Raw genomic sequence first — 19,371 nt, 5'->3', positions numbered from 1 at the left:
TGTCCCCTGATTTCTTAAAATAAGATTTTGTACACACACACATACACACGCCTCTACTCATCTAGCACTCAATTCCTTGTTCAGGGAGCCACACTTCCAGAAGAATGTTGGCAAACAAGTATGTGTCCAAAAACAACAGAGCAGATGGTGGCAAGAGACCTGGAAACCCCACCCCACAGAGATGAAGGAGCTGGTGATGGGGACTCAGGGCAGTCATGGGTGTTGTCTTCAAAAGGGGTTTACCGCGTGGTGTAGAAAAGGGACTGGATGCACCTGGCTTCTGAGGGCAGGACCGGGGGGAGCACACGTGACAGCAGATAGGTCATTCCTACCGGAAACGTCAGAGATCTTTGCAGTAAGGCAGTCAGCTGCAGCAGCAGGCAGCGAGCTCCCGGCTGCTGAAGGCAGAGTGGAGGCCGGGTGCCCCGGGTCACCTGCGCTGACACGCCGGGGAGAGAATTTATGCAGCTGAGAAAGCGTCCCTTCCAACTCTGAGATGTGTCATGCGAGAGTTGGATGATGACATCTGAGCCCAGAACCCGCCTTGGCACCCAATCTAGACCAGTTCATGCTCTCCTGGGCCAGAGTCCTGAAACAAAGGGCTTTGGAACCTTTCTGTAGAAGGTGTTCATAGTTTTACTTGATGACACAATCAGGCAGATCATAGAGGGTTTGGACGATGTACTCTTTGAACCATATGTAGGTTGTGACCTGTCACGAAATCAATATATTCAGCAATTTTTAAAAAATGAAATAGAATTAAATAGAATATATCAGAGTACAATACACAGGGTGGGGTAAATATTAGGCATTTTTTAATTTGTTGTATTGAAGTATAGTTGATTTACAATGTTGTGTTCATTTCTGGTATACAGTAAAGTATTCAAAGCCTTCAGTTCAGCTTAGTTCAATTGCTCAGTCAAGTCCGACTCTTTGCGACCCCATGGATGGCAGCACACCAGACTTCCCTATCCATCACCAACTCCCAGAGCTTACTCAAAACTCATTTCTATTGCGTCGGTGATGCCATCCAACGATCTCACCCTCTGTCGTCCCCTTCTCCTCCCGCCTTCAATCTTTCCCAGCATCAGGGTCTTTTCCAATGAGTCAGTTCTTTGCATCAGATGGCCAAAGTATTGGAGTTTCAGCTTTAGCATCAGTCCTTCCAATGAATATTCAGGACTGATATCCTTTAGGATTGACTGGTTGGATCTCAAAGCCTACATATATATATACACACACACACACACACACACACACACACACACACACATACATATATACATATATGTATATATGTACACATATATACATACACACACATATATATATATGTCTTTCCCCAATGACTCATAAAGAATCTTCCTGCAATGCAGGAGACACAGGTTTGATCCTTGCACCAGGAAGATCCCGTGGAGAAAGAAATGGCAACCCATTCCAGTATTCTTGCCTGAAAAGTCCCAAGTACAGAGGATCCTGGTGGGTTATAGTCCAAAGAGTTGCAGAGTTGAAAGCAACTGAACACACAAACCCATATATATACTCAGATTCTTTTCTATTCTAGATCATTACAAGATACTGAATATAATTCCCTGTGTAATACACTAGGACCTTGTTGGATATCCATTCTACACTAACAGTTTGCATCTGCTAATTCCTGCCACTTTCCCCCTTGGCAACCACAAGTCTGCTCTTTATGTATGTAGGTCTGTTTTTTCTTGTAGGTAAGTTCATCTGTGTCACTTTTTAGATTCCACATATATGTCATATGGTATCAATATTTGTCTTTCTCTTTCTGATTTACTTTCCTTAGTATGATAATCTCTAAGTTCACCCATGTTGCTCCAAATGGCATTATTTCATACTTTTTTATGATTGAGTAGTATTCCATTGTATGTATGTGTGCATATATACACATACACCACATCATCTTTATCCATCAGTAGTTCTCAAGAAATACTTTTGGTTATATTGTCTGTGTGTGTGTGTGTATACAAGCTCAATGTAAAATCTATGTTCTACCCATGCTTTGGCTACCTGATGCGAAGAACTGACTCATTGGAAAAGACCCTGATGCTGGGAAAAATTGAAGGCAGGAGAAGGGGATGAGAGAGGATGAGATGGTTGGATGGCATCATTGACTCAATGGACATGAGTTTGAGTAAACTCCAGGAGCTGGTGATGGACAGGGAGGCCTGGCGTGCTGTAGTCCATGGGGTTGCAGAGAGTTGGACATGACTGAGTGACTGAACTGACTGACCATGGGTTTAATTTTCCCTAGTATAAAACTATAAACTTAATGCAAAGCATGGAACAGACATGTCTAGAATCTTAGAACTGGGTTACAAGTTGCTAGAGTAGAGAGGTGACAGTCTCTGCCAGGCCAGGCAGCTCTGACTGCTTGCTTTCCTGGCCCTGGACACAGTGACCCTCATGTCTGTGGTCCCGCAGTTGGCCCCACAGGGCAACCAAGTGCTTGGCTGAGAGCAATCGAAAACCTCTGCACACCTGAGGAGCGGGCAGAACAGCAGGCCTGACATTTTGTTAAAGTCTTCCTTTCACACAAGGGACTGTGGTGAAAATAAATTTTGATGCTCAGACAGTAATAACAAACAAACCCTAGAGACAGAAAACCAAGGGTTTTATGCAACCCTTCTTCCCCATCGCCACAGAGATCCCCACGCCTGTGTGCAATTGCTTTACTCTCCCTTCTCTTAAATCAGGGTCTTCTGTCTTCCTGGGACAGGACTGTGAGCACATATGCAAGGGGCTTTAATTAAAAGGGAACTGCCCAGAAAACAACACAGTTCTGTAAACCAATTATCCTTCAATAAAAAAATAAATTTAAAAAAGGGGGAAACTGCTAAGTACTCGAGAGGGTTTTGAATGGATAGGCACATTATAGAGTGCAACATTTTGGACCATGATGCCCAAGAGGATGTCTATGGTAAGACCGAGAAATATAATATATATACACACACACTGTTTCCCAAACTAAAGGATGCTACTGCCAGATTTCCTCTGAATCCTTTCTGTAACGCAGACACTGTATAACAGATCTGTTTTTGTGTGTCCAACGTCCCTTAACATAAATGATTTCAGCATCCACCTTCCTCCACTTCCTACAGACAGTTGTTCCTGTCCTGCTACCATTCCATGTGGTTGTCATGGGACTGCCAATCACAATGTCTCGCCCCCATCTCTCTGGACTCAATGATTGGTCCATGGAAAAGGCAACAGACCCAAGCTGGGCCAATCAGGGGTTTTCCTGATACATTATATTAAAGCAGTAAGCAAGAACTCAGTTTTTCCCTACGGGAAAAGGAGAAGTTTTTTCCCATAGGGAGCTCTAGGTTAGAGCTGCCTTTGGCTTCATTTTCCTCCAGTTGTTTGGAGGAAGACAATGGACACGGTGAGAGAACAAGAACTCTGATGACGCTCTTGCTACTTTTGCCCAGTTCTCCTGCCCAGCACCCAGCCTACCTTACTTACAAGGACAGACAGATGGAGGAGTGGGTGTATGGTGGGGCAAGGGGTATTTGCTTGTTGCTTAGGCTAGTATGAGTTGCTTTTTGTAATTTACACCTGAAAGAGTTGCTTCAGCATGCATATAATGAAGCTGGTACAGGATTTAGAGTGACAACCCGTGTTTGAAGCCTAGAGCTGATTCTTATTAACTATGTTCAAGATATCTAGCTTGTCCAGACCTCAGTCTCATCATCTGTACAATATACAAGGTATTCATGAGGTTGAAATGAGTTAATTGTGTGAAGGTGCTTTGTATAGTGATAAAATGTTGTCTGAATGTTAAAGTAATTACTAATCTAAGCACCTTTATCCTACAAAATAAAGGGGGGCCTGCAGTCTCCCTCATGACCTTCCCAAACGATCCACTCTATCCAAAGGAACTTCTATTCTGACCCCTATCATTAGAGATTATCAGAAAACCTGGGTTTGAATACCAGTGTTGCTAATTATTAACAGTATGACTAACTTCTTTGAATTGTAGTATTATCATCAGTAAAATGGAGTTAATTTTAAAAGAAAAAGCTTTAGAGAGTAGTTGAAAAGCTTGCTAGGCTTTGTAATATAAGTTTTCCAACAAGGATCCTTATAATGTGGTCTGTTAAGGAATAAGGGGTTTATTTCTCTGCTACGAGACCATCGAGGGCAGGTGCTTGGGTTGGTGGGTGGCTCAGGCACCAGGTCTGATAGCAACTGGTGGATTTTAAGACCATTACAATCTGCATCAACTTCACCAACAGGAAAGGGGAGAAGAGCATGGAGGAGGCAGCTCCAGTTGAGTGAGATTAACTCTTGCTCAGGGTCCATTAGTGAAGGCGTAGGCTTGTGAGCCCACCTGGCCCAAGGGAGGCTGGGAAATGTAGTCACTGGCTGGACAGCCATGTTCCAGCTACAACACTCGCCAGCCAAGAGGGGAAAAACAGATTTCAGAGGAGAGCTGCTGCACAAGGAATAAATAATTGCATTTAAGGTGTTTAGAATATTCCAGAACACAGGGTCGTACCAAATATGAGCTGTTTAGTACTGTTAATTCTCATGCAGTAGAAAATTAGGAAAGAAAGTTTTTCCTCAAACTAGCCTACAGCATGGCTCTTTCTAGGAAAACTGTTTCTCTTCTCAAGATTATATTCTGCCAGGTTCCCTTGGCAGCTCTCAGCACGTCACTCAAACCCTCCTCTTTAAGGGCCTCCATTCGTCTGCCCTGAAGAGCTTCTAAAATACTCCCTTGTGACAATCTTGAAAGAGCAGCCATGGAGAAAGTCCAGCCTTGTCTGCTGGAAGGCCCCATTTACTTACGGAATGAACTCAGACAAGCAGACAATTAATGATAAATGGATGTTAGACTTGTTACATTACCCAGCCTAGTTTTAGCCAAATTATGAATTCATGCAAGCCAGTATGGAGATCCTGGGAATCTCTTTTGTTAACTCTGGCTCTGGCTACCCCTCTTCTGCTTGCAGACTTGTGGGGAAGAGGGGATGTGGTGGGCACCTGGCTATAAGGGGATGGCTAAGATTGATTGACAGTACGCCTTCTGATGTCATAAATAATGCAAGCCTCCGTCCCATTAGCCATGGAAATTTGCAGTAGGAAACTAATGAAGTCTTTAATTATAAAGTCCTAACTGTTTAGTCTTCCAAGGAGACAGAGTCCCTAATAAATGCTCTGGCAGAGGTCATAAGCAGGGGGTGGGCAGTGTTGTGTAGCTGGATGTACGAGAGACCACCCACAGGGCTAGGAGGGCAGGCAGACCAGAGTAGGGCTTGTTCATGGCCTCAGCAGATGGGCTGCCAAGGAAACAAAACTCCCCCCCCCCCCACTGCCCTTTACCCACCCCCGGAACTGCCCAGACCCAGGGAGGAATTGGGTCTCATTTAGAACAGCCCACCTGCACTTAGCTCACCCACAAATGTTACCTGGTTTCTTAGCAACCTTGAGCATCTTTAGGAGTCATTCATTGCACAATTTCACCATCAGCTGGGACTAGGGCCTGACTTCTTCCACCCTGCTTGTTACAGTTTCCAGCTGTGACCAAGTACAAGCATTGCTTGCAAAAGAAAAAAAGTAGGAGTGATTATCTCCCTTACTGGACTATAACGGAAGATGGGGGAACCAGGAAGTGCTGCTTCCATCGAGCACGCTTATAAAAATGCCTGCAGGGTCGATATGTCTGGTGGGGATGGGCTGGGAGGATGGATTGCCTGAAGCCATCACACGTACAGCGTGAAGTGGAGGCAATTCTCCTGGTCATTTGGGCTGGAATTCTTTTACTGAAAGGTCCAAAAAGTTGAAGCTAGGTTGCTTATTTTTATTTATTTCTAGGCTGACACTCCCAGAAAATTACTTCAGTTTTCTGCTTCACTTCACTTGTCCAGCCAACCTACAGAGAAGTCAGTTAATTGCTTGGTTCCTTGTTCAGTTGCTAAGTCGTGTCTGACTCTCTGTGACCCCAAGGACTGCAGCAGGCCAGGCTCATATATCTCCCAGAGTTTGCTCAAATTCTTGTCCTTTGAGGCGGTGATGTCATCCAACCATCTCATCCTCTGTCATCCCCTTCTCCTCCTGCCCTCAGTCTTTCCCAGCACCAGGGTCTTTTCCAAGGTTCAAATCCCAAGTCTAAGAGCTGCTTCTAGAGGCAGCCACGGTGTTCAGGTCACCACGATGTCACCTTCCCTATCACTGAAGGGAAGAAGTTCCACCCTGGGGGAGGGGACCCCAAGAATGCCATGTCATCTGAATTCTAACAGCCAGATGGACGCCACCTAGGATTTTCAAGGGAAGTACCAAAAGACAGAGGAAGCCTATACTAGAAGCTTCCAAAGCCCCTTTGGGTGGTATCCATAGAAACTGGAGAAAACAAAAGTAACAAGCAGCCCAACTGCAGGCTGTGGAGACAGGCCAGGGTGAGTCAGAACTAATAAAAGTGCTCTGTAATGTCCCTGCACAAACTGTGGAGACGCTTGCAAGCCTCAGAGCATTTTCACTTTGGCCTGAAGCCCCAGAATCCATTCAGCTGGTGATTAATTGCAGGAAAGATCCTGGGAAATAGATCAGGAACTGAAAGTGGTTTGTATCAGTGTGATCATTAAAATTTGATCAAAAGCTGGACTTGGCTAGTTCCCTTTGGATGGCGTTTTCTGAAAGCAAGTTTGAAAAAGCAGTTCCCAGCCTTCCCACCATCAACTCTTCTTGAATTCCCAAGTCATATTTTGAGGCAACACTGCATAATGGATCAGAAGTAGAGCAAAGCAGATGTGTGCATTGGGAACTTTTTAGATGGCAATGTAGAAAGCAAAGAAATAAAAATAGTTTGAGTATCAAAACAACTGGTAAAAATCAGAAGTCTTAGCAAAAATGCATATGGTTGACTTATTTCTCTGTATTAACAAGTAGTATAGAAGCAATGTTAAATTGATGGGCTTCCCAGGTGGTTCAGTGGAAAAGAATTTGCATGCCAATGCAGGAGATGTGGATTTGATCCCTGGGTCAGGAAGATCCCCTGAAGAAGGAAATGGCAACCCACTCCAGTATTCTTGCCTGGAAAATTCCATGGACAGAGGAGGCTGGTGAGCTATATAGTCCACGGGGGTCTCAAAAGAGTCGGACAGGACTAAGTGATTAAACAGCAACAATGTTAAGTTTGTATCCTAGTTAGTTCTTTTAGAAGCTTCCACTTAACATTTTCTCATAGTTACAGAGCCAAAGCTCCTTAAGTTGTAGATGTCATTACAGATGACAGTCACTCCAAAACCATCCCATCCATCCACCCTTGTAGCACCTGAATCCACCCAATTTCACCCTATTGCAATTTTTGTTGCCTTTCTACATCTGTGTTCTCTGATATACTCCAACCGAGTTCATTTTGAGAAAACTCTCGCTTTAGCTTAGCACTAAGTCGTCAGTAGTGAAAGTGAAAGTTGCTCAGTCATGTCCAGTTCTTTCCAACCCCAAGGACTATACAGTCCTTGGAGTTCTCCAGGCCAGAATACTGGAGTGGGTAGCCTTTCCCTTCTCCAGGACATCTTCCCAACCCAGGGATCGAATCCAGGTCTCACATTGCAGGCAGATTCTTTACCAGCTGAGCCACAGGTGAAGCCCAGGAATACTGGAGTGGGTAGCCTATCTCTTCTCCAGCAGATCTTCCTGACCCAGGAATCGAACCAGGGTCTCCTGCATTGTAGATGGATTATTTACCAACTGAGCTATCAGGGAAGCCCATTCTATAAATACCTGTTTAAATAATGAAAAAAATGAATGGTCATTCAGTTTTTCAGCCCTTCCATAAGAATCTGCACATTTAAACAGGAGAAAAATAAAACCCTAACTCCTGTTTTTATAGATGATATCTGTGTTCTCTTCTTCATGAATTTACCCCATGTTCTTCATAATGCTATAGATTTCCACTGCTTCTGTTGGAAAATGCATTTTGGCTTCTAACCAGGATCTCAGGATACCCAAAACATGTTTATCCTACTCAAGGGTTCTTAATGAATCCAGTGGCTTTCTGCCTCCCCAGCTGCTCTGGCAGACAGGATTCTTTCTTTCTTTTCTTTATATATGACCCCCTGCACTTAGTGCAAAAAAAGGACTTCTCCTAGGGGGTCCCAGAAGAAAGAAAGCCACCTGCTCACATTCATAAGCACATGTTTGCATCCTGGGGAACATTCCTTAAGTGATGGATTTGTCTCCTAGGAACTGCTGATTCCCTTTCCTACTTTCCTTTCCTTTCGTCTTTTCTGTTTTCTTCCTTCCCTCTTTCTTTTTCTTTTGTATTTCTTCAAATTGAAAATAAGGAAAACAAGACAGTTTTGAACTTTTACTTTTCTCCTGTTACAAAATCATTTAGAATGCTCAGCTCCCAATCTCTTTTGCTCTGCACTCTGACAGCCCAAGAAGAAACAGCTATTCCCATCCACTTTGAAAGCACTGATTTCTTTTAAATTTTTTTTTTCTTTAACACTATTTCATTTGTGCATTCCTGAGCTTTGCTCTTACCATCTTGCAATATTGCAGAGACATCTCTTTTCCATCTTGTGCTGCCATCAGGGAGGCTTCCGCCTTGGCAGTCTGTATTGTTAGTCTGTTAGGGGATGTTGGTGGCTAGCAGGAGGTTTGAAGATGGAAAAGGTATGAGAAAGTCAGTTGGGGAGATAACAGGTAAAGACTGGTTTGCTTTGAAGGCAACACCTATTCATTAATATTATGTGAAAAATATTTAGCCAAAATAATATAAATAGTAAATATTAATTTAAACAAAGTATGCTATAACTGTTTGGGAAGATGGGAGTAGAAAGAAAGAAAATACTGGGGGTGGGGAGGGGAACATAAGATTTTAGAAGTAAATTTAACTCCTCTACAATAGAAAGTCAATAGACAATGCCCAACATTTTAAAATAAAAAAATCTCCCCCTACTTTAATATACATGACATTTTCATTCATTTCTTGCAGTCCAAAATATTTTCTGATTTTTACTGTGATTTCTTTCTGGATACAGGGATTATTTAGAGGCATATTTGTAAATTTCCACATATATGGAGGTTTTACAATGTATTTTTGTTGCTGCAATATTGTCAGAGAACATATGCTATATGACTTCAGTCCTTAAAAATTTGAGACTTGCTTTTTGACAGTATATGATTGATCACCTCCATATAGGCTTGAAGAGAGGATGTACCCTACAGTTGTTGAATACTCCGTGTTGTTTATTAGATTATTTCTTAATCAAGTTGCTGCAGGCTTTTGTGTTCTTACTGATTTTTGTCTGCTTGTTCTTTCAGTTATGAAGTATGCTTTTAAAACTTCCAGTAAAATAATATTTTTGACCAGTCCTATTTAGTTCTGTCAATTTTTGCTTTATATTTAGGTCATAGTCTTAAAGTGAATACAAATTTAGGGTTGTTATATCTAACGAAATGTACATTTTATTATTATTGTGTCTCCCTTTATGGATATAGTTTACTAAACTATATCCATTTATCCATACTATATCCATTTATATCTGATATTAATAAAGCTATACTTACTTTCTTTTCATTGATATTTACATTATATTTCTTAATTCACCTTTTCCTTACAACATTTCTGGATTTATATAGATGATTCTTATAAACATAGTTTTTTAAAATAAAAGTTTAAAGATATTTGACTATTAATTGTCTCATTGCATTATACACAGTTACTGCTATATTGGGGTTTGTTTTTTACTAAGTAATTTATTGTTACTCTTATTCGGTCTACATTCTTTTTCTCTCTCTTCTTTCTTTGTTTTTATTTTGAATTTTTCCCCAAGTTTTATTGAGAAGAAATTGACATACAGCACTGTGTCAGTTTAAGGTGTTTGGCATGATGGTCTGATTTACATATTTTGTGAAATGATTACAAGAGGTTTAGTTACATCCATCATCTAATATAGATACGTAAAAGGAAAGAAATTTCTCTCTGTGATGAGAACTCTTAGCACTTCATCTCTCAACCTTTCTATATATGATACAGCAGTGCTAACTATAGTTAAGTTGTACATAGCATCCCTAATACTTACATATCTTAAAAGTGAAAGTTTATCCTTTTTGTCCACCATCCTCCAATTCCTCCCTCCACTCAACCAACCACAAATTTGACCCCTTTTTCTGTGTTAGGTATTTTATTTTTGTATTTTTGATTCCATATATAATCGAGATCATGCGATATCTGCCTTTGCCTGTCGGTATTGTTTCACTCAGTACAATGCCCTCAAGCTTCATCCATGTCACAAATGGCAGCACTTTAAAGATAAACGTCCCATTGTCTTCTGTTTTGCATAACTTTATATTGATTCTCTTACACTCACTTGTCTGTCTCATTGTTGTACCTTGAGTGGTGCCTGTATTATAATCAGGATCAGTTTAAGATTTTTATCTTGTTTTACAAGTCTTACTATAATGTAACTAGGTGTGGTTTTCTTTCTTTAAAAAATAATCTGTCTCAGTAAGATTTAATATATGGCTTATTTTCTGTCATCAGTTTTGAAAATTTCACATTATTTTCTTCAAGCGTTGCATCATTTTCTCTCTCTCAATTTGTGGTGTCTTCTTATTATATCTTTTATTTACCACTGCCTGTGTATTGTCCATTAATTTATCTCTTCACAGTTCATTCTGCATTATTTGCTCTGATCTATCTCCCATTTCACTGATTTTGTCTTCATCTGTGTCAAAGCCTTTGTTCAATCCATCTATAGAGTTCTTAACTTCAGTTGCTAACTTTTTCCATTTTAAGATTTCCACTTGGTTCTTTCTTAGAGTTTACAGCTCTTGACAAAAATCACTGGCCTATTCATCAATCTCTCTGAACTTGGTGAACTGTTATATGAGGCTGATGATGCCCATATCTGAGGCTCCTGTGGGTCTGTTTCTTTGGTTTGTTGTTTCTGATTTTGTTTGTTTCATGTTGTCTCGTCATTTATTAGGCTATTTTTTTAACTTTTTATCCCGTATTGGGGTATAGCTCATTAATAGACAGTGTTGTGATAGTTTTCGGTGAACAGCGGAGGGGGTCAGCCACACACATACATGCGTCCACTCTCCACCGAACCTGCCGCCCACGGCTTTTCTCTTTTATAATTAGGTGCCCAATGTTGTATTTACCACATTGTCTGTGAAATACACTTTAGGTCTGGGGTGATACTTTCCTCTAGAGAGGGATATCACCAACTGGTTTTACCTCAATCATTTTCAGAGATGAGCTCATCTGAAGCAGAGCTCCATTCCTTGTAAGGCGTTTCTGACTCCAGCTCACCCTTATTCCTAGAGTGTTCCCTTTGGGATATTAACTTAGAATTCACCAGAGGTCCCCTTGGTGAGCATTAGACTGGGCCCCTTAGTCCAATATGACTGTCAGAAGTGACCTTCAGCCTTTCAGCCAGTCCCTTCAGCGCGGCAAAAGTCCCCAGGGAAAACCATCTCCATGTGCTCGGTCATTCCTTGGCCTCTCTCCTCTAGCCAGGGAATTCTTTGCTGTCCCGATTCCTCTCAGATGCCTCCAAGCAGACACTTAAAGATATTTGGTTCTGCTCTTCTAATTTTCCTCAGTGGGTGTACGGGTTTAAATTGGCCAGTCTATCATTACTGGAATGTCAGCAATTAAAAAAATAAAGAGAGTATGGAATCTACTGAATGATATCCTGTCATTACATCACCAAGGTTAAAAATGTATCTCTCTGTTCCAGGGTGGATTTATTCCATATCTACACCAACATTAGAGTGTAAAAATTCTTTCTCTTGTGTTAGAATCTAGGAAGAAGACTGCCGAAATTACAGTCACAATTTGGGAATTTCCAATTTGTTTCTTATGGTGTGAAGTAAATGGATTTAAGAAGTCTGTCTCCACCTTCAGTCTTCCACTCTGATTTTTAAGCTTATTTAAATATATCTCACAGAGTAATAGTATGTGAATGTAGACTTACATAAGCTTTGGTTTGGCCTCTGTTTTTTTAGTTTGGCTGTGTTGGGTCTTTGTTGCGACACGTGTGGCCTTCTGGTTGCTATGCTCAAGCTCTGTGGTTGGAATCTTCGTTCCCCAACCAAGGCTTGAACCCACATCCCCTGCGTTGGAAGGTGGACTCTTAACCCCTGGACCACCAGGAAAGGCTCTCCGGCCTCTGTTCTTTTAGGGAAAGTCTGAAAATGTTTTGATCCTTAAAAAAAACTCAAACTTCAAATGTTTTAACATCCTATATTTCCGAGATTTCTCCTCCTCCCCATGCAGTATGTACCTGCTTTCCCCCTGATGGCTTTCTTATGCCAGAACCCGAGGGAATCCTCACTTTAAAGGAACCGGCATCACCGTCACAAAAGACGTAAAAGTGGAATTTAAAAAATTTAAAACAGGCAGTGGTATCTAAGGTCTGAGACGGCCAGAGTTCAGTGAAACCATTGAGATTAATATGTGCTGGAGCCGCTGGAATTTCTTGGGACTGAATAATCCCTAAGCTCAGTATCTTGTCAAAACAGATTGGAGAACGATTTTTGCTTGATGTACTTTCCAATTAAATAATCTTATACACTATGCTTCCTCATAACTGCACCAGTATAATTGGATTAGAGCATTTGGGGTTTACTTTTTAAAAAATTAAGCAGTTTAGGGGCTTCCTAGGTTGCTTAGTGGTAAAGAATCCATCTGCCAATGGAGGAGACATGGATTCAATCCCTGGGTTGGGAAGATCCCCTGAGAAGGAAATGGTGACCCACTCCAGTATTCTTGCCTGGGAAATCCCATGGACAGAGGAGTCTTGCGGGCCACAATCCATGGGGCCACAAAGAGTCAGACACGACTGACTCTTTGTGTATACACACACACACGCAATGTGTAGATTGAAAGATTTGGACTGGACAAGTTTGCCCAGTGAGATCTTGATATTCCCTTTACTGAGGTATGCATTGATAGATTAGAAGAGCCTTTCAAGTAGATGATGGTTTCTTTCCATCATAGTAGGTACCACTAGTTAGGCGAGTGAGTGACTGACTGTAACTTCCTGAAAGAACTATTATTGGAATTAGAACATAACCATCCATTACTGGAAATACTAGCTGGCACATACTGAGATCAACGAATCCCAAAGTTGCCTGTTCATTTTATTCATAAAACAACATTTATTGAGTACTTCCCATGTACCAGCTTTGGAGACAAAGCAGTAAAAAGTCAGACCTTGTCCTTGCCTAACGGGACTTATGTTCTAATAGACAAAATATGATAACAGTACTTAACAGATAAGCAAAAGAATTGCAGGGTGTACTGTGTTATCAAAATAAATAAGCAGGGGCATATGAAAGAGAGTGTCCAGAGAGGCCACTATAGATAAGAGGGTAGAGGAGAGCCTAAGGAAATCAATGGTGGCCTGAGGCATGAGATTGCACCAGTCATACAAAGATCTGGGGAGAAAGAGGCCCAGGCAGAGGGAACAACCTCTGACAAAGGATTTGGAATAGTCTAGACCCAGAAAGGAGGCTCCAGTAGGATGAGACAACAGGAAAAAAAAAAAAAAAAGAAGTGTTGGAAAGATAGGCAGATATTGGGTTTTTAGAGATCTTTGTAAAGGTTGTATGTGAATCTAATTGTGAGTGAATATTTTCTCAATATGAATATGGATCCAATCAGTTCAGCTCAGTCACTCAGTTGTGTCTGACTCCTTGCAACCCCATGGACTGCAGCACACCAAGCTTCCCTGTCCATCACCAACTCCCAGAGTTCACTCAAACTCATGTCCATTGAGTCAGTGATGCCATCCAACCATCTCATCCTCTGTCATCCCCTTCTCCTCTTGCCTTCAATCTTTCCCAGCATCAGAGTCTTTTCAAATGAGATCATTCTTTGCATCAGGTGGCCAAAGTATTGGAGTTTCAGCTTCAGCATCAGTCCTTCCAATGAATATTCAGAACTGATTTCCCTTAAGATTAACTGGTTGGATCTCCTTGCAGTCCAAGGGACTCTGAAGAGTCTTCTCCAATACCACAGATCAAAAGCATCAATTGTTCGGTGCTCAGTTTTCTCTATAGTTCAACTCTCACATCCATATATGACTATTGGAGAAACCATAGCTTTGACTAGACGGACCTTTGTTGGCAAAGTAATGTCTCTGCTTTTTAATATGCTGTCTAGGTTGGTCATAACTTTTCTGCCAAGAAGCAAGCATCTTTTTTTTTTTTCATTTATTTTTATTAGTTGGAGGCTAATTACTTTACAATATTGTAGTGGTTTTTGTCATACATTGACATGAATTAGCCATGGAGATACATGTATTCCCCATCCCAATCCCCCCTCCCACCTTCCTCTCCACCCGATCCCTCTGGGTCTTCCCAGTGCACCAGCCCCGAGCACTTGTCTCATGCATCCAACCTGGGCTGGTGATCTGTTTCACCCTAGATAATATACATGTTTCGATGTTGTTCTCTTGAAACATCCCACCCTCACCTTCTCCCACAGAGTCCAAAAGTCTGTTCTGTACATCTGGGTCTCTTTTTCTGTTTTGCATATAGGGCCATCATTACCATCTTTCTAAATTCCATATATATGTGTTAGTATACTGTAATGGTCTTTATCTTTCTGGCTTACTTCACTCTGTATAATGGGCTCCAGTTTCATCCATCTCATTAGAACTGATTCAAATGAATTCTTTTTAATGGCTGAGTAATATTCCATTGTGTATATGTACCACAGCTTCCTTATCCATTCGTCTGCTGATGGGCATCTAGGTTGCTTCCATGTCCTGGCTATTATAAACAGTGCTGCGATGAACAATGGGGTGCACGTGTCTCTTTCAGATCTGGACTCCTCAGTGTGTATGCCCAGGAGTGGAATTGCTGGGTCATATGGCAGTTCTATTTCCAGTTTTTTAAGAAATCTCCACACTGTTCTCCATAGCGGCCGTACTAGTTTGCATTCCCACCAACAGGGTAAGAGGGTTCCCTTTTCTCCACACCCTCTCCAGCATTTATTGCTTGTAGACTTTTGGATAGCAGCCATTCTGACTGGCATGTAATGGTACCTCATTGTGGTTTCGATTTGCATTTCTCTGATAATGAGTGATGTTGAGCATCTTTTCATGTGTTTGTTAGCCATCTGTATGTCTTCTTTGGAGAAATGTCTGTTTAGTTCTTTGGCCCATTTTTTGATTGGGTCATTTATTTTTCTGGAATTGAGCTGCAGGAGCTGCTTGTATATTTTTGAGATTAATCCTTTGTTACTTCGTTTGCTATTATTTTCCCCTAATCTGAGGGCTGTCTTTTCACCTTGCTTATAGTTTCCTTTGTTGTGCAAAAGCTTTTAAGTTTCATTAGGTCCCATATGTTTAGTTTTGCTTTTATTTCCAATATTCTGGGAGGTGGGTCGTAGAGGATTCTGCTGTGATTTATGTCAGAGAGTCAGGACTAGGAGTTTTATAGTTTCTGGTCTTACATTTAGATCTTCAATCCATTTTGAGTTTATTTTTGTGTATGGTGTTAGAAAGTGTAAAAATACAGAAAACTTCACAAATTTGCGTGTCATCCTTGTGCAGGGGCCATGCTAATCTTCTCTGTATCATTTTAGTATATGTGTATCAATTTAGTATCAATTTTAGTATATGTGCTGCCTAAGCGAACACTCTTGCCACCTCTTCTTAATATCTTCTGCTTCTGTTAGGTCCATATCATTTCTGTCCTTAATTGTGCCCATCTTTGCATGAAATGTTCCCTTGGTATCTCTAATTTTCTTGAAGAGATCTCTAGTCTTTCCCATTCTATTGTTTTCCTCTATTTCTTTGCATTGATTTATCTCTCCTTGCTATTCTTTGGAACTCTGCATTCAAATAGGTCTATTTTTCCTTTTCTTCTTTGCCTTTTGCTTCTCTCCTTTTATCCTCCACATGAGGCCAAGGAAATTTATCAGGATTGATCTGTCATAAACTGCCTAAAATTCTGTATTCTATGTGAAAAGCACCGAATCACTAAACCCAAAGTTAGGACACCTGGAGTACTGGCCTCAGCTGTGCTCTTCATAACAGGATCATAATGATACCTGGCCAGTCCATTTCATGAAGCTCTTATCAAGTCTAGATGAACTGACTCATATCAAAGCATGTCAACATGGAGAACTGCATGAATACATGGGGTTATTCATTTGATTCCTGGCACAATCTACCACCTGTAATGATCCTTTCAAAAAATTTCAGAGGAATAACAGGTCATCTGGGTGCTATATCTTGGGTAAAGCAGAAAAGTCTGTGCCCACCTACAGGGCTGTAGGAAGGATGAAACGGAGTCGCCTGTGTGTCTGTGCTGTGTAGCCCGCCCTAGAGGCTGTGGCCTTCACCGCCTATCTTTCTTGGTTCAGAGCCTTCAGTTCTATTTTCATATTTACTATGTCACTTCCAGTCCCCATGTCAAAAAGTTCCTGTCTTTCCCTGATGAGTAGTGATTTGAGTATTTATATATCTTCTTTTGTAAAGTTTCTGTTCAAATATTTTGCTTAGTTTTATTTTTTTTCTTCCCCAGTGGGTTGTTTAGCTTTTTTTGCTGCTCTATAAAATTTCTTTAAATATTCTTGATTTGGAATTTAATGCATGAAAGAGATAATAAATAAAAGCTTAAAAGGCAAAAACAAAGCAAAACTGACCTGTCCTGTGACCCATGTTCTCATGATTCTTCTCTGTAAGGCAAAGAGGGATTCATTTATGATATCCCTCCAAATGATAGAACTTAAATAAAATGCACTGGTTTCCAGAAAGCCTAAGCAATAAATTTAATTTGGGGAATATCAGGTACTGCAGAGAGGCTTCCCAGGTGGCTCAGTGGTAAAGAACCCACTTGCCAACGCAGGAGACACAAGAGACGTGGATTCGAGCCCTGGGTTGGGAAGATCCCCTGGAGAAGGAGATGGCAACCCACTCCAGTATTCTTGCCTGGAGAATCCCATGGATGAAGGAGCCTGGCAGGCTACTGTTCATAGGGTAGCAGAGGGTCAGACCTGACTGAAGCATCTTAGCATGCACACCCTCATGCAGGTATTGCAGAAGTCATCAGTAAGACAGAGAGAGGGAGGATTCTGGGTTTTCTCGACTCCCCAAATTAGGTCCAATGTGTAGTTGTTGATTCTGACCATGAGTACTGTTGAATTTCCCCAGAATGTTAAACAAAATCGACACAACATTGACTCTCTGGACATTTTCCCCTTCATTTGGGTCTTATTACCAATTCCAGGCCAGATTGCCCTCACTGACCTACTGCTCTAAAACTCCCCACACCTCTTCCAACATTTTTAGCAGTTTTCTTCTTCCTTCCTGCCTCCCTAGAATACCTATAGCTAAGGTAACCGTATATCCTAGGATGATCCTGGTTTCTACCTGTTTTTCTAGCATAATTATCAGTATATTGATCCTTCTTTTAAATGTGTGCTAGCTTGGAAAACAAATTACATGGTGACCCTATCTGTAGCTGAATGAATTTGAGCAAAGCCTGAAGGCAAGTCTCGGGTGAGGAAAGAGGAAGGGCAGAGCTAAAAAGCCAAGCTTAGAAGGTGCCAACCCTTGTCTACCCTGCAGCTCCCTCCCTCACGCACTGGTGCCAGGCCAGCATTTGCTGGCATCATACCAGGGATGAGGCTGGCTCTCAGGAGAGATGTCTCATAAGTAAACTAAAAGCAAGAGATTCCTAGAAATTAGAGGTAAAAAGATGCAAAAGACAATGGAGGATGGTTTTACGAGAGCATCAAAATGTTATACGCATCCCATGAGGATGCAGGCAGACAGTATTTTTGTCGCTTCAATTTTATTTTCATCCCTGAGGGGTTGGTGGCGTGTACAACACCAGCATCCTGGCTGATTCCTTTTGCTCCTTACCACACAGGTGTTCCTGCTGAGGACCACAGAGGACTCACCCTTACCAGGCAGGTTGCTTGGGTTAGATTTGGTTGCCGGGACCAAAAGACAGGAGACCAGGGTCAGGTCCCATTTGTCACTTGGTGACCATGAGAATTATTTTCACTCTGATGGGCAAACTTTTCATCTGCAAAGTAAAGAGAGTTAAACCAGATGGTCTCTAAGGCAATAGTTCAAAATATTTGTATATTGCTTAAAGAATTTGAAGAACTTTCTTCCTTAAGCAGTTTTACATTAATATAAAATGTGAGAGTGAAAAAGTTGGCTTAAAACTCAACATTCAAGAAACTAAGATCATGGCATCTGGTCCCATCACTTCATGGCAAATAGACGGGGAAAAAATGGAAACAGTGACAGACTTTATTTCCTTGGGCTCCAAAATCACTGCAGAGAGTGACTGCAGCCATGAAATTAAAAGATGCTTGCTCCTTGGAAGGAAATCAATGACAAGCCTAGACAGTGTATTGAAAAGCAGAGATATCACTTTTCTGACAAAGGTCCATCTAGTCAAAGCTATGGTTTTTCCAGTAGTCATGTATACATGTGAGAGTTGGACTGTAAAGAAGGCTGAGCACCAAAGAACTGAGGCTTTTGAACTGTGGTGCTGGAGAAGATGCTTGAGAGTCCCTTGGACTGCAAGGAGATCCAACCAGTCAATCCTAGAGGAAATCAACCCTGAATATTCATTGGAAAGACTAATACTGAAGCTGAAACCCCAATACTTTGGCCACCTGATGTGAAGAACTGATTCACTGAAAAAAGACTCTGATGCTGGGAAAGATTGAGGGCAGAAGGAGAAGGGGGCAACAGAGGCTGAGATGGTTGGATGGCATCACTGACTCAATGGACATGAATTTGAGCCAACTCCAGGAGTTAGTGAAGGACAGGGAAGTCTGATATGCTATAGTTCATGGGGTTGCCAAGGGTTGGACATGACCAAGCAACTGAACAACAACAAAAATATTTCTTTAACACAAGATGTAATTTCCAACACATGAAGAATATGGACATTTTATTAATAAAGACCTTGTTACATCATTCTTTAAAATGTATCCAAATACCACAGCCATTTTATACCCATATCATCTTTTTACCTCAAAAAATTATTATTTAATACATGGAAATTTTACATTGTTCCCATTTCGATTGGAACTCACTTTAGTCTGTTTGTTGTTGTTTAGTCACTATGCCATGTTTGACTCTTTGCAACCCCGTGGATGGTAGGCCACCAGGCTCCTCTGTCCATGGGATTTCCCAGGCAAGAACACTGAAATGATTTGCTATTCCCTTCTCCAGGGGATTCTCCTGACCCAGGGACTGAACCCACGTCTCCTGCATTGCAGGGTGAATTCTTTACCACTGAGCTATCTTAGAATCCACTCATTTTATTCTGTTTCCCCAAAAGAATTTTACCCTTGATATAATTTATCTGTATGTTTGAAAGTTTTTTAAAAAATCA

General features: G+C 41.3%; 1 non-coding gene across 1 annotated transcript; it reads right to left on the bottom strand.

Moving 5' to 3' along the window:
• Positions 1-15,509: 15,509 nt before the first annotated feature.
• LOC136172730 (U6 spliceosomal RNA) lies at positions 15,510-15,614 on the bottom strand. The gene has a single exon (XR_010664080.1). It is a non-coding gene; the product is annotated as a U6 spliceosomal RNA (small nuclear RNA).
• Between the last annotated feature and the right edge of the window lie 3,757 nt (positions 15,615-19,371).

This window comes from Muntiacus reevesi, chromosome 7 (assembly GCF_963930625.1).
Source record: "Muntiacus reevesi chromosome 7, mMunRee1.1, whole genome shotgun sequence".
Classification (NCBI taxonomy): Eukaryota; Metazoa; Chordata; class Mammalia; order Artiodactyla; family Cervidae; genus Muntiacus; species Muntiacus reevesi.
The sequence above is the reverse complement of the archived record's forward strand: the minus strand, read 5'-3'. Positions and strand labels throughout refer to the sequence as shown.